Source organism: Hyperolius riggenbachi, chromosome 4 (assembly GCF_040937935.1).
Source record: "Hyperolius riggenbachi isolate aHypRig1 chromosome 4, aHypRig1.pri, whole genome shotgun sequence".
NCBI lineage: Eukaryota > Metazoa > Chordata > Amphibia > Anura > Hyperoliidae > Hyperolius > Hyperolius riggenbachi.
The window spans coordinates 84907210-84920524 of NC_090649.1; the positions used below are offsets into that span (position 1 = coordinate 84907210).

The 13315-nt window shown below is 45.3% G+C and overlaps 1 protein-coding gene across 1 annotated transcript in view; it reads right to left on the reverse strand.

Moving 5' to 3' along the window:
- The window catches only part of VSNL1 (visinin like 1), a 189012-nt gene extending 178222 nt beyond the window's left edge, over window positions 1-10790 (reverse strand). The window contains exon 1 of the mRNA XM_068280271.1: window positions 10573-10790. The gene's annotated coding sequence lies outside the window, so the exon portion shown is untranslated. The remainder of the gene's footprint in view (window positions 1-10572) is intronic.
- Between the last annotated feature and the right edge of the window lie 2525 nt (window positions 10791-13315).

The following is a 13315-nucleotide window of genomic DNA, read 5'->3' on the forward strand; positions in this document are numbered from 1 at the left end:
GAAGGTCAAGGCTATGAGCAAGACTGTCATCCTCTTTCACATCCGCCGCTTCCATATTCAGATGCAGAATACTGATGAATTGCTACATCTAAGTGCTCATAATCATGGGATCTAACATGTGGTGCTGATAAACCCATGTATAATTCACCAGCCAACCTGCCAAACCTGAAAGACGTATTGGAAGATCCCAGTCCTGACTACCTCCTTTCCTGGCTGTAGTTTTACAACCTTTCCCTGGGACATATCAGACCACAAAGAGAGCAGCTAAAAAAAATGTAGTGATTAGCAGTTGAGTGACTGAATGTTAAAAAATAGGCCTAGCTAATAACAGTACTGCACCCGACTCTATATACCTTATATATTCGTGTATAAGCCTAATTTTTCAGCATAAAAAAATGTGGTGAAATGTTAACCCCTCGGTTTATATGCGAGTTAGTTGAGCAGCATGGATGGTGGCGCAGGTTTTGTTACTGGCAGAGGGCGCTGCTCAAGACTTGTGGACTGGCTTGTGGAGCGGAGCATGCAACAACGTGTCAGTTGTCAGTGCAATGATCAGTGTGTGACAATTGCTGTGTTTCATATCTGATGCAATCTATTGACTTCTTAAGAAACAGCTGTATGATCCTTGGGGCACATCTGGCTATGGGGAGAGGGGCTTACTTGTACTGGGGAAACATCTGGCTACTGTGGAGGGGGCTATACTGTGTGGGTGGGGTGGGTCGGCTTATATGCAAGTATATACGGCATATACCATAAATTCTGTATTAAATGTTAAAATACAGTACTTTGAAGTACTGTTTATTAACCTTGGGGGAGCGGTGGAAGCCAGTCTTAAAGAACACCAAAGCCCACAAACAGCCTGAGAAGTCGGCCTTCACTACAGCGAGTACTGCCAGCAAATTGTACTGGTTGGTTGAGAATACTGGTTAGTTAAGTTCCTTATAACTGGGACTCTACTACTTGATCATTAAATTATAATGTGATAGGGTTTTGGGATACCAACAGGAGAGGGAAGGGGTGAACATAAAGGGTTCCAGAGAGGAGGCAGGAAAGGATGGGTATGCTGTCTCTCGTCTTAAAGCGGCACTTAAACCTTGCAAAATAAATCCGTTTTACTCACCTGGGGCTTCTACCAGCCCGTGCAGCCATCCAGTGCCCTCGCAGTCACTCACAGAACCTCCTGTCCCCCGCCGCCAGCAACTTTCATTTCGCAGTCAGGCCTGGCCACGCGTAGTCTTCTTTGCGTTCCCGTCCACAATAGCATCCTGCGCAGGGCGCTATGGCGGACGGGAACGCGTATAATTCAAATGGAAGAGGCATGCATTAACAGCTCTTGGGGGAAAATAGTCTCATTTATGAATTTACTTTATTTTCAGTGAAATATTTCTACACCGAGTTTGTTAATGGCAAAATATGTAAAGTGCCATCTATTCAAGACATTCTCTAATAACACATTTCCTACCCTCGCCATTGTTACCGTGTCACGTCATTTCAAATACAAAAGCACTCCGCGCAAAACTGGAAATCTTTGGCTTTTAATAAAATGAGTGTCAATTATACATGTAATAAGTCTCATTCACCGAACACTGTTCAAGTGCAGTTCAAGAACACAACTTTGACAGAGGAAATCAGAGTAATATGGAGGGCGGGGATGTGAGGGAGATGAGGGAGGTGAGTGAATGTAGCCTGTGTAGAGCGGGCCCACGCCATTGTTTTGCAATCCGCCATGGTGGATGGCTAAACGACTGGTGCTGAACCAACCATTTTCTTCTTTTGTGTCTTCTCCACAGGATGCCACACACTTATGTGCCACTCATCATCTTTCCACCCCAACAGTACACACAACACTCATTCCACACGCAGAGACGCTCAGTGTGGTTTTGATGCTGTTAAGCTGTATGCTCCTTTTTGATTGGCCTGATGAAGCGGGATTGAGCCCGTGAAACGCGTTGCCTATTTTTACTGTGGAGTATAAATAAATTGTTGTTTGACTGTTGATGCCACAGTCCTTCCTTTGTTTGCTTTGTCTGCATGGATGGGATAGGCCCACCACTGCCCCATTGGTTTTAAGCTCGTTTAAGTGACTTTTATTCTATTGGCGCCTCTGGAAAGCTTCTACATATCATTCCACAATGTGTTCCCCTAACAAACAAGCAATGATTGTTAAGGGTAAAGATGGATAAAGGTAACAGTTAAAAAAACAACATCTTTTTTTTTAAGTTAGATACCTAAGAGGAGGGAAGGCTCAGGATCTCTTAGAGCCCTCACGTTCCTCTCTGCATCGTCTCGATCCACCACCAGCCCCCCCCCCCCTACCCATCCCCTTTCAGTCTTTGACTTTCATGTCGTAAGGCCACGGAAGTACAGCAAAGACGAATGGCTCTGTACTGCTTACGTGCGAGGATGGAGCTACTCATCTTAGGATATCCGAAAACGAAACCGGCGGGAGATTTGAACAAGGGGACGCAGAGAGGAAAAGAAAGGCTCTAAGGGATCTTCCCTCCTAAGTGAGTATTGTACGTTTTTGTTTTTAAAGGATAGCGATGTCCTTTAACATACATAGCAGGCTTTAAGCTGAAACAGTGCAGTGTTCTCCCAAGGCTCTTTTAGCCGAGTGCTCCACCCAGATAATTTTTGTGAGCACCCGGCTGTCATCAGCTCTCCTCCCCATCCTCCTCCTGTGCTGTAAGCAGATTTGCGCAGAGAAGCACCAGCCCTGCATTGTCGCATCGAGCCCCAACCGGCTTCTTTTTCATGCCTCCATATCCCTCTTGTTACAGTTGTCCTTTAAGTCGGCTGAATCGGCCAATGACCACTGCTTCAGCCAACAATCAGGCGTGTGCACGGCAGCCGGCGACCCCCAATGACCCCTGGGCAATTCGTGGGTGGGGAGGTTCTACTCAATCCCAGCAATGCTGATACCAGTGCTGATAACATTATTCACGATGTCCCCCTCCCCGCTTGCTGCGTGACGTCACGCATGCGCCGCTCGTCATTCCTCTGTCGCCCCCCAGCAAAGCAACACAGAGTGTCGTCAGCTACACAGCTGACACGTGTGTGTTCAGTCTGGCCCAGGGATGTCGCCCAAGGGGATCAGGTCCTGAATCCCGACCGGCAACATCAGCTGGAAATGTGTACGTGACCTAAGACTTTCCTGCCTCTAACTTCCTGTTACCCAAATAAGGTCTTACAGTTGCTTACAATCTACATCCTGTGACTCCAAATTCCACCTCCTTACACAGGCACACAGTTCCTACTGTATTACATGGATTCTGAGTAATGTAGGCAGTCATCTATTGCTCTTCCAACCCCCAAATATGCCTGTATTCATGTATGCACAGTAAGGCTGGCTACTCTTTGCATGAAGTGGGTGGTCTGCAATGGAGGTCCAGAGGATGACGTGGGAAGCCTTTACAGAATTCAGAGGTTTCCTCAGGTAAGTATCCGCTTTTTGACCCGCAGGTTTGCCTCAGATACGCCTTAACTCAAAATAAGACTACGGGGTTCCTGTAGATTTTAGCAGGGCTGTGGAGTCGGAGTCGTGGAGTCGGAGTCGTGGAGTCGGGCAATTTTGGGTGCCTGGAGTCGGAGTCGGGAAAAAATGCACCGACTCTGACTCCGACTCCTAATGAATTTGTAACTGTAATTAAAATAGAAAATATGATAAAATGTTCTATTTCTCAGATAATAGTCATTAAAAATAATGTATATATACAGTATATATACAGTAATAGCTGTGCTTAGTATACAAAAATGAAATAAACCAATCAAAATTAGTTACTTGTGCTGCTTCAATAAAGCAGTCCACGTATTTTTAAGGTCAGATATACATATCTGATTGTGACTGTATATATGATGTGTACACAGGAATCTCTTATATATACTAAATAACATCTATGCTGTAAGAATAAAGCCTGATGTGTAGCTATGTCACTAATAGAGATGGTCAACAAGATGGAAATAATTCTGCATTGATGCTGATTTATGCAAATGTATGCACTCCCTTTGCTGATGAAATAAAATAATTTGATATGTTATTAAAATTTGGTTTGGTGACTACAAATTAAAGGGTAACTGAGACGGATGAAAAGTAAAGTTTTATACATACCTGGGGCTTCCTCCAGCCCCCTTCAGGCTAATCAGTCCCTCACTGTCCTCCACCACCCGGATCTTCTGCTATGAGTCCCGGTAATTCAGTCAGTCAGCGCTGTCCGGCCGCATGCCGCTCCCACAGCCAGGAACATTCTGCACCTGCGCAATAGTGCTGCACAGGTGTAGTATGCTCCTGGCGGCGGAGTGTGTGCATGCGCACTACGCCTGACTGGCTCAAGTACCTGGACTCATAGCAGAAGATCCAGGTGGTGGAGGAGGACAACGAGGGACTGATTAGCCTGAAGGGGGCTGGAGGTTACCCCAGGTATGTATAAAACTTTAATTTCATCTGTCTCAGGTTTACTTTGTTACACAGTAGTACTATACTCTACATATGCACTCCCCACAGAGCTGCAGGGAATCCACTGAGAATGCTGTGCACATTGAACACAGAGGTGTTGTCTGTTTACAATCTCCTCATTCCCCTGCAGAGTACCTGCACATCATTCTTACATGTACCCACACTTACATTGCCTAGGGCCTGATAGATGTTCTTTGTTCCGGTTTGTACCTTTTACAAGTACTCTTACCAAGGACTAGTTTTAGTCTAAAGGGAATAAATATAGTAGTCTACATATCCTTCTCACTTCAGTTGTCTTGTAAAATTCCTAAGCATTGGCAGTTATGAGACGAATTTCATGTTACATACCGTACTTTTAATCAACAAAATTGTAATATGCAAATTAGAGGAGTCGGAGTCGTGGAGTCGGAGTCGGTGGAATCCTAAACTGAGGAGTCGGAGTCGGTGGATTTTTGGACCGACTCCACAGCCCTGGATTTTAGGATGAGGACTACTGTATTGATAGAATCTCTTCAGTTCAGGTTTGCTTTGCTAGACATCAAAAATTATTTCGGTAGCACCGAGAGTTAACCACATACCAAAAACATACAGATAAAGCTCATTGGTCCCCCCCCCCCCCCAGACTACGATACATATACTACACAATACATACATAGACATATGACTATGGCAGGGATTAGATTGTGAGCCCCTCTGAGGGACAGTTAGTGACAAGACAATATACTCTGTACAGCGCTACGGAAGATGTCGGTGCTATATAAATACTAAAATAATAATAATGAGTGCAAACTGCAATGGAGACTGGACATGAACAAAGCCTGCATGTATTAAAGTTACAATAACGTGATCAGTTATAGAGCAATACTGTGAACAGGCCCATAGAACTGTTAAGGCTGTAAGCTGACATGCAGAATTATTACGCAATGCAACTGAGCACTATACACTAACCCTAAAACTGCTGTAGAGCGTACGTCATGTAACTACTGTGGTCTTTGCATCTTCCCTCTCTGGAGGAGGGGACTATGGCAGTGTTGTCACAAGCTGTGAGGTAACAGTCTATTATCCCCCAACAAAACTAAATGTGGGGTCTATTTAAAGATCTCTGAAGTGATATGGAAGTTCACAATCTAGAATGCATGTGAGCAAGACGTCTAGTCATATTTCCAGGTTTTGTGAATTTTTTTATTTCTCATAGTATCTCTTTATCTGGCCCGTTCTTGGAAGAAGTAAACCTTAGGCTGGTCACTTTTGTTTAAATCGCCCACGTTTTTGCGGCATACAAATTGTAATGGTCATGTCTAGGAGAACTCATGAAGGAGCATCATGTGATCCGTTTGGTCAGGTGATAGATATGTAAGCCTCTGATTTGCTGGTCGTGATCATGTGCTAAAACAGGTTGTGATCACAGCAAATCAGAGCTTTGGAAATCTATCAGCTGATCAAACAAATCCCATGCTTCTCCAGGAATTCTCCTAGACATGACCATCGCAACATGCGGAGATGTGTGGGAATTCGCATCTAATGCATATGAATGGGAAATCGCATGTGCAGAATAATACATGCGATTTTTCGTGCACGGGAAAAAAAAAAACAACCTTTTTTTTCGCACATTGCGTGCGATTCCATATTGCTGCATATTCGGCCGTGGGAGTACACTACCGTTTTACCGCGGCAGCAAGTGCGATCCCAGCCTTAGTCCTAGCCATTTTTTTATTTTTATTCTTTTTATTTCTAGTCTCAGCTGTAATAATTTAGCACAAATTGCAGTGACTATAAACCAAACACAGTAACTCCTTTTTTAAAAACGCTGTCCTAATTTTTTGCACTAGACCCCCAGTTCTTTAATCATTATGACGTTAAAAGCACTAACTCTATTTCTACTGTTTAAACAGAAATGACTTACAACAGTCAACAGTGCCGTTCTTTAACCTTATTCCACCATAACTCAAAAGCGAGTTTTAACACAAATCACCATAACATAAGCATAATACTGATTACATGAACTTATCACAACCCAAAGGAAAAGTGAAATATGAGAATACTGGATAACCGTATGCAAGTCCAAGTGATCAATCCTCTTGAGTAACAGGGTCTGATTTCTAGTTTTTAAGAAAGTGCAGCCTTGGAATCTAAAGAATCTCCATTGAAACTGTCTCTAATCACAGGAATTTAACGAAGGACTTGCCAGTGTTATTAATGATACATGCTTCTGTACCTAGTTATCATTCCTAACTGTCCCCGAGTCTGCTACACGACGGTCTGCCTGCTGTACTTTGCTTACATAGAGCTAATTAATATTTTACGCGCGATACATTTAGCTTGTAAAGATAACACAACTGACTTGGAAATAAAGACCAGAGTTTGGGTTTGGTGGGTCATTGACTCAAAGCTTAAAACAAAAAATAATGATCTTTAAAGAGGAACTTTAACCAAGGATTGAACCTAATCCCAATCAGTAGCTGATGCCCACTTTCCCACCAGAAATCTTTCCCTTTTCTCATATAGATCATCTGGGAGGGGGGGGGGGGGGGGGGGGGCTGTATGGCTGATATTGTGGTGAAACCCCTCCCACAGTGTGATGCCATGACCATGGCCCTGACACTTTCCTGACTTTGAACCTTGTTGCATTGTGGGACACAGCAGTTGTTTCCAACTGCCAAGCAACCAGTGCCTGAGTGCTGTAAAAACAGCCCTGGAGACTTGGGCGCAGCCGGCGCCACCATAGGCCATAATAGGAATTACGGCTGTAGCGGGGCAATAGCTGGAAGCCAGCAGTAGCTGAAAGCCGAATTACATCTTTCCCCACCATCCATGGCGGTCTTGAAGAGGAATAGTAAGTAACGCCATCAGGACTTGTGCAGAAGCAGGGTGAGACGCTTTTCAGCTTTACCCTGCACCCAAATCTCCCGGCAGCTTAATTATCTGTATGCATCAGTATCTCCCTCTGTGCATAGAACTCTCAGTAACGAACATTCCACACAGATCACCTGGCAAGACTAAAGATGGCGGCACCTGTGATAAATTTATGTAAATAAGGGACAGGAAAGATTTTACAACGGGCAAACACTGACTACCGTAAACCTATAGATAAATATTGTTAAAAAAGTAAGCAATTTTATTCATTATGTTATTTTCACTGCAGTTCCTCTTTAAACACCAACAAGCGTGAATAACATGAACTCCACATCCAACGGGTTTAATGATCTGGGTAGTACATGGCTGCCTAAAAAGAAAAACAAATGTGAAATGGGACAACGAGATTCCAGTGGAAATAAAATAGCAGCCCTATACAGAGCTATTATGTCTCTAGTGTCTTTGTCCTTACAATTCCACCATCACTGCAATGAATGTTGCATTGTTTGCAAGACCCTTCAGCAATAACTACCGAATTAAGCTAATAGCGGATAAACTGCGCCTGAGCCAATGGCGGATAAATGGATTTTTGAGCCAATAGCAGATAAATGGTTTCCCGGTATTTTCACAGATGCATAAACACCTTTGATGGGTCTGATCCTCCTGCTGGTGTCCGACTGCTCATTTTTGTCAGCTACGAAGCCGTAAAGAGGTTATTTGATACGCAGAAAAATACTAGGAACGAGGGAGGAAGCTGAATCCCATTAAATAACACTTGATTCTAGAGCACAAGGGGCTAAGTGAGGATGCTGTGATGTACAGCAGACTGCATTGAAGTGTGGGGGGACACTGCAGCGCTAGCCAACCTGCAGGGGGGGGGGGGTGAGAGGGGCACCAATGAGCTTAGACAATTAGCTTGCCTCCATCCAGCTTAATCTACACCAGGAAAACAGCAATGCCTCTCTAGCAAATAACCTTACAACGGTCCAGAGGTCATTTACTTGCTCACATCTTCCAAGGTAGAGAATCTATCTGGTCTCCGTGGACCACGATAAACACATGCAAAGGCACTAATGCTACGGCCACTGTCTCCAAGTCTTCCTGCAACAATGACTTACAGCTTAACCAGCTTACTCATTTTTTCTGATGGATTTTACTGGAGGAGACGTAAAATCTCAACAACAGCACACAAAAAAGGTGCAATGCTGCAATCGAGGTGTGGGAACCGCGAATAGCAGGGAAATATAAAATATGTCATTAAAAAACGATGAAAGCAAGCTGGATATATGTCAGGATGCTGTGGAGGAAGGATGACAGGCCAGAATTCAATTGCTCATTCATTAAGAACGGCCGTGCCATATGGCTTTGTTATCCTCTTTCTGGGCTACGGACATCTACACGATAATCTCACAACCTCCGGACAATGGTCGTAATGCCACACTGCGGGGTTTTGGCTTAACTGTAAATAATAGTAAACACGAATGAAGGGAGGGGGGGGGGGGTTATGGCACGTGGGTACGCTATATACATTAAAAGGATCACAGCAGCAGCCATATATAAATATATATAATAAAGGCAACATACAGAACGCGATCTGAAGTCTCTGCTTCAGTGACCTGTCTGGATAGTGAAGGGTTAATGCCGGTATGACCTTGGGCTGACACACAGGCATTAAGACCCTGCTGAGACCCCCTGCAGAACCCCTCCCCCAATGGGTCCCTGTCTCGCTCCTACTACTATGGTGCTGCAATGACCTCGCAGGTCCAACAGCACCAGTCATGCCACGCTATGGAGTAGAAATGCGTGTTGCTGCATAATGGGTCTCATGCCGGTTACATCCGGATCGATGAGACGCCGCCGACCTACATCATGATAAGACAAGCCCTACGGAATTCATCTTTGCACCTACTGCATGAGGTCTGCGCTGTATACCTGCAGACCATGCTATGGCACAGGGGCACAACTGCAATGCCTGTTCTAATGGAATGCCTACCTAGCTTAGGTGAACTGTGCAGCAAAGACCTGCAAACGGATACTGGCACAATACAAAACACCTATATAGCCTGATCACCCCCTGCTGCTCTCACAGTACTGATACTGGCACAATACAAAACACCTATATAGCCTGATCACCCCCTGCTGCTCTCACAATACTGATACTGGCACAATACAAAACACCTATATAGCCTGATCACCCCCTGCTGCTCTCACAGTACTGATACTGGCACAATACAAAACACCTATATAGCCTGATCACCCCCTGCTGCTCTCACAATACAACTGCTGCATGGATTGTGCAGCCCTAGTCTGACAGCAGAGTGCAGGGTCCATCAAATCAGCCTGCCCCCTAATGATGCACCCTACCAGGGGGGCTATACTGGGAAGGGAAGGGGGGGGGGGACTATGTTTTAAGGGAAGATGGGGGGTATTGACATCTATTTGTGGATGAGATCTGCCTCTGCAATCTGAACATATGTGAGAAAACGAGATTGCACGGCTGGCTCAATCACAGACACCCTGGTCATAAGCCCCTCGGATAGACTAGAATGAAAAAATGCCAGCCCAGATGACATCAAGGCTTAGAAGCCACGCAAGACTTCCCCAAGAGGCAATCTGCAATGTGACATATGCATTCTATATGTCTGTAATTTGACATATAGATCCCATACGTCTACAATGTGACATATGCATCCGCAATTTGACTTATACAGCAGCCCATACATCGGCAATGTGATATATACATTCTATATATCTGCAATGTGACACATGCACTCTATACATCAGCAATGTGACATATAGATCCAATGCATCTGCATATTTACATTCTATACATCTACAATGTGACATATGCACTTTATACATCTGCAATGTGATATATAGATCCCATACATCTGCAATCTGACATCTACAATGTGACATCTGCAATGTGATATATAGATCCCATACATCTGCAATCTGACATCTGCAGCCTATACATCTGCAAAGTGATATATACATTCCATACATCTACAATGTGACATCTGCAATGTGATATATAGATCCCATACATCTGCAATCTGACATCTGCAGCCTATACATCTGCAAAGTGATATATACATTCCATACAGCTACAATGTGACATATTCACTCTCTACATCTGCAATGTGACAAATAGATCCCATACATCTACAATGTAACATATGCATCCCATATAGCTGCAATGTGACATACATGCCATATATCTGCAATGTGACATATTCATGCCATAGAAAATGACTGGCACTTACAAGCTGCGGATTGACCTGATGGGAACACAATGGAGACCCCGCTGACCGGCTGGACGGGTAGCTGTGCAGGTCACAGGGGGAAGGTGGCTGCTCTGTTCCCTCCTGGACGGCGCCCGGTGTCAGCGCCAGCAGCACAAGCTCCGGTCTGTGCAGCACAATTGGGAATCCCGGACAGAATCTGGGATCGGCGCAGCGCGCAGGCGCGGAAAAGGACAGCAGCAGCAGCAGCAGCAGCCTGGCTACTCCTCCTCTGCTCTGCTGCTCCCCTCTGCTCTCCTCCACACCTTCCTCCAGTGCCCACCTTCCTCCCCAGCAAGACCCCTCTGCTGCGGCGTGTGCTGCTGCTATTTATACCGAGCCTCTACCCCTCATTTCCTGAGCAATATTTACACTGCTGCGGAAGGACTCTTGCTTTTTATTTAGCTTTCTGTTATGCAGCTTTTTGGGGGGGATGGTTACTTGCTTTTTGTTTGATTTTGTTATTTTTTTCAACCAGGTGGATGTGGCTATTAGCGAACCTAAACTGCAACTTTGTCTAGATTGCTTTTTTTATACCCTTATATACATTACTGATACTATTTTTCTTGGAAATAGAAACTGTCAGTGTAAACGGTCGCATAGCTTTAGGTAGGATGTGCAGAGGTTGTGGCTGTGTGAGTGCAACTGGAAGCCACCTTCAGGACCTGCATGAGCTCTTCGTAAAGATTAGGATGGGCTTGTTGCGCCTTTAAAGGGGTTCTGTGGATATTATTAACAACAAAACTTACCTGGGGCTTCTACCGGCCCCCTGCAGCTGTGCTGTCCCACGCCGTCCTCTACGATCCTCCGTTCCCTGCCGAATGTGTAATTAGGCGAATACAATTGCGCCTGTGCGGCAGTGCACATCATAGCTCTCGCTCGCGTCTCTGAAAGCTTACTGTGCAGATGCAGTATGCGAAAACTTCGTACTTAGCCTGCGCAGTAAGCTCCCGGAATGCGAGCGGGAGCTAGGACGTGCGCAGCCGTGGTGTAGTTGTCTAGTTGTTAGACCGGGGAACGGAGGATCATAGAGGACGGCGCAGGACAGGACAGCTGCAGGGTGCCGGTAGAAGCCCCAGGTAAGTGTGTTGTTTTTAATAATATCCACAGAACCCCTGTAAGGCCCAGTTCACACTGGCAATTAAGTCGCAAACTGATTCGTGAAAACGGATATGATTACCAGTCGATTGGATCTATTTTCACTCCATTGCCGTTCAGCTACTTACCTTCCGTTTCCCCATATCCCCCCGACCCTCATCAGCAAAGTAAATTTTGCCGGCTAGAACCGCCCGTCTCTTCACTTGCCCCCAATGCAGGGCTTCAGCTTCCGTTTCTGTTCTGCTGGGCTCAGCGGTCCTGAAAAATTGCTGCAGAACCAAATTTGTGGGCTGTTCAGCGGATGTACGGAACGGATCCATTCTAACAGACCAATGTGAACAGATCCATAGGCTAACATTGGATCCATTAGGATCTGTTCCATTAGGATCCATGAATGGACCATTTTTTCCTCCAGCGTGAACCAGGCCTGAGACTTCTTGGAAGGCTTTGGAAACACTCACGTTCCCGAGTGCTTCAGAAGACGGGCGCATCTGTACTGTGTATGTGCAAGCCTGGATTCACACATGCACGGTACAGATTTGCTCATCTCGGAAGTACTCGGGGACACAAAGCCTTCTCAAGAGTCCCAAAGAGGTGGTCAACCTGCAGACAAAATAACTTCTAACAGAGGGAATGAGGGCCTGGATAGATAACCAGGGTTGCTCTATGTGATCCACAGCCTCCCCTCCACATAGGTATCTTTTTTATGCGCCTGAGGGCCCCTTCACACCCAGGTGGTGCGGTATTTTTACCGCACCCCACCGCCGTGCAATAAAAGTCTGTGGAGACTTTCATACTGTGATGTTACAGCGCAACGAGGCGGAAGTGTGCTAGGACCAGAGATGTGACTACAAATCATTGAGCCCCACAGTAATATTTTGATGGGGCCTCCATTTCTACCTTACTTTGCTCACCCCTATATGCAAGGGACATGGTTGAAAGTCATTATTGGATGGCCTTTGATGATCTTTGAGCCGTCAGTTGGCAGACACGATTGTGTAGTGGAAATCTCAGGTAGACCTCTGAAAAACATTGTCTTTGAGCACAGTTCATTTCTACATCTACAAGTGCAAGATAAACACACCTTGTACAGTATATGATCCAGAACTCTAACATGGCTATACTAAGGTTCATGGCACTATTGGGAGAGGAGCTATATTATGGGCATGGCATGACAAGGCTATGCTGGAGTTCATTGCGCTTTTTGCTACGGAGAGGGGATTGTGTCAAGAAGCTTGCTGTAATATGATGGTGTGGTGAGTGCACTGCTATGGAGGGGAGTCATGGTGTCCAAACTTGATATGTGACCTCTGGCAGAAAGGCCTAGCTGCAAGGACCACCACAGAAATCTGGGGAAACTCATTTAAAAGTTCACTGTGGGGCCATGAGTTGATTCAGGTGACATATTGTTGAGGGAAGGGCTTGCTTAATTCAAATGATGCTGAAGTGTATACTGCACATTAGGGATGCTCAAAAAATTCAGCGGAATTCCGTTTTCCGCAATTCCGGCCGGAATTGGGTGAATTCCGATTCCGCCGGTCGGAAAGGAATTGCTATAGCGGTAATGCGGAATTCCGCCGGAATGCAAATTTTTTGTGAGCCAATCACAAAGAAGCCCCGAGAACAA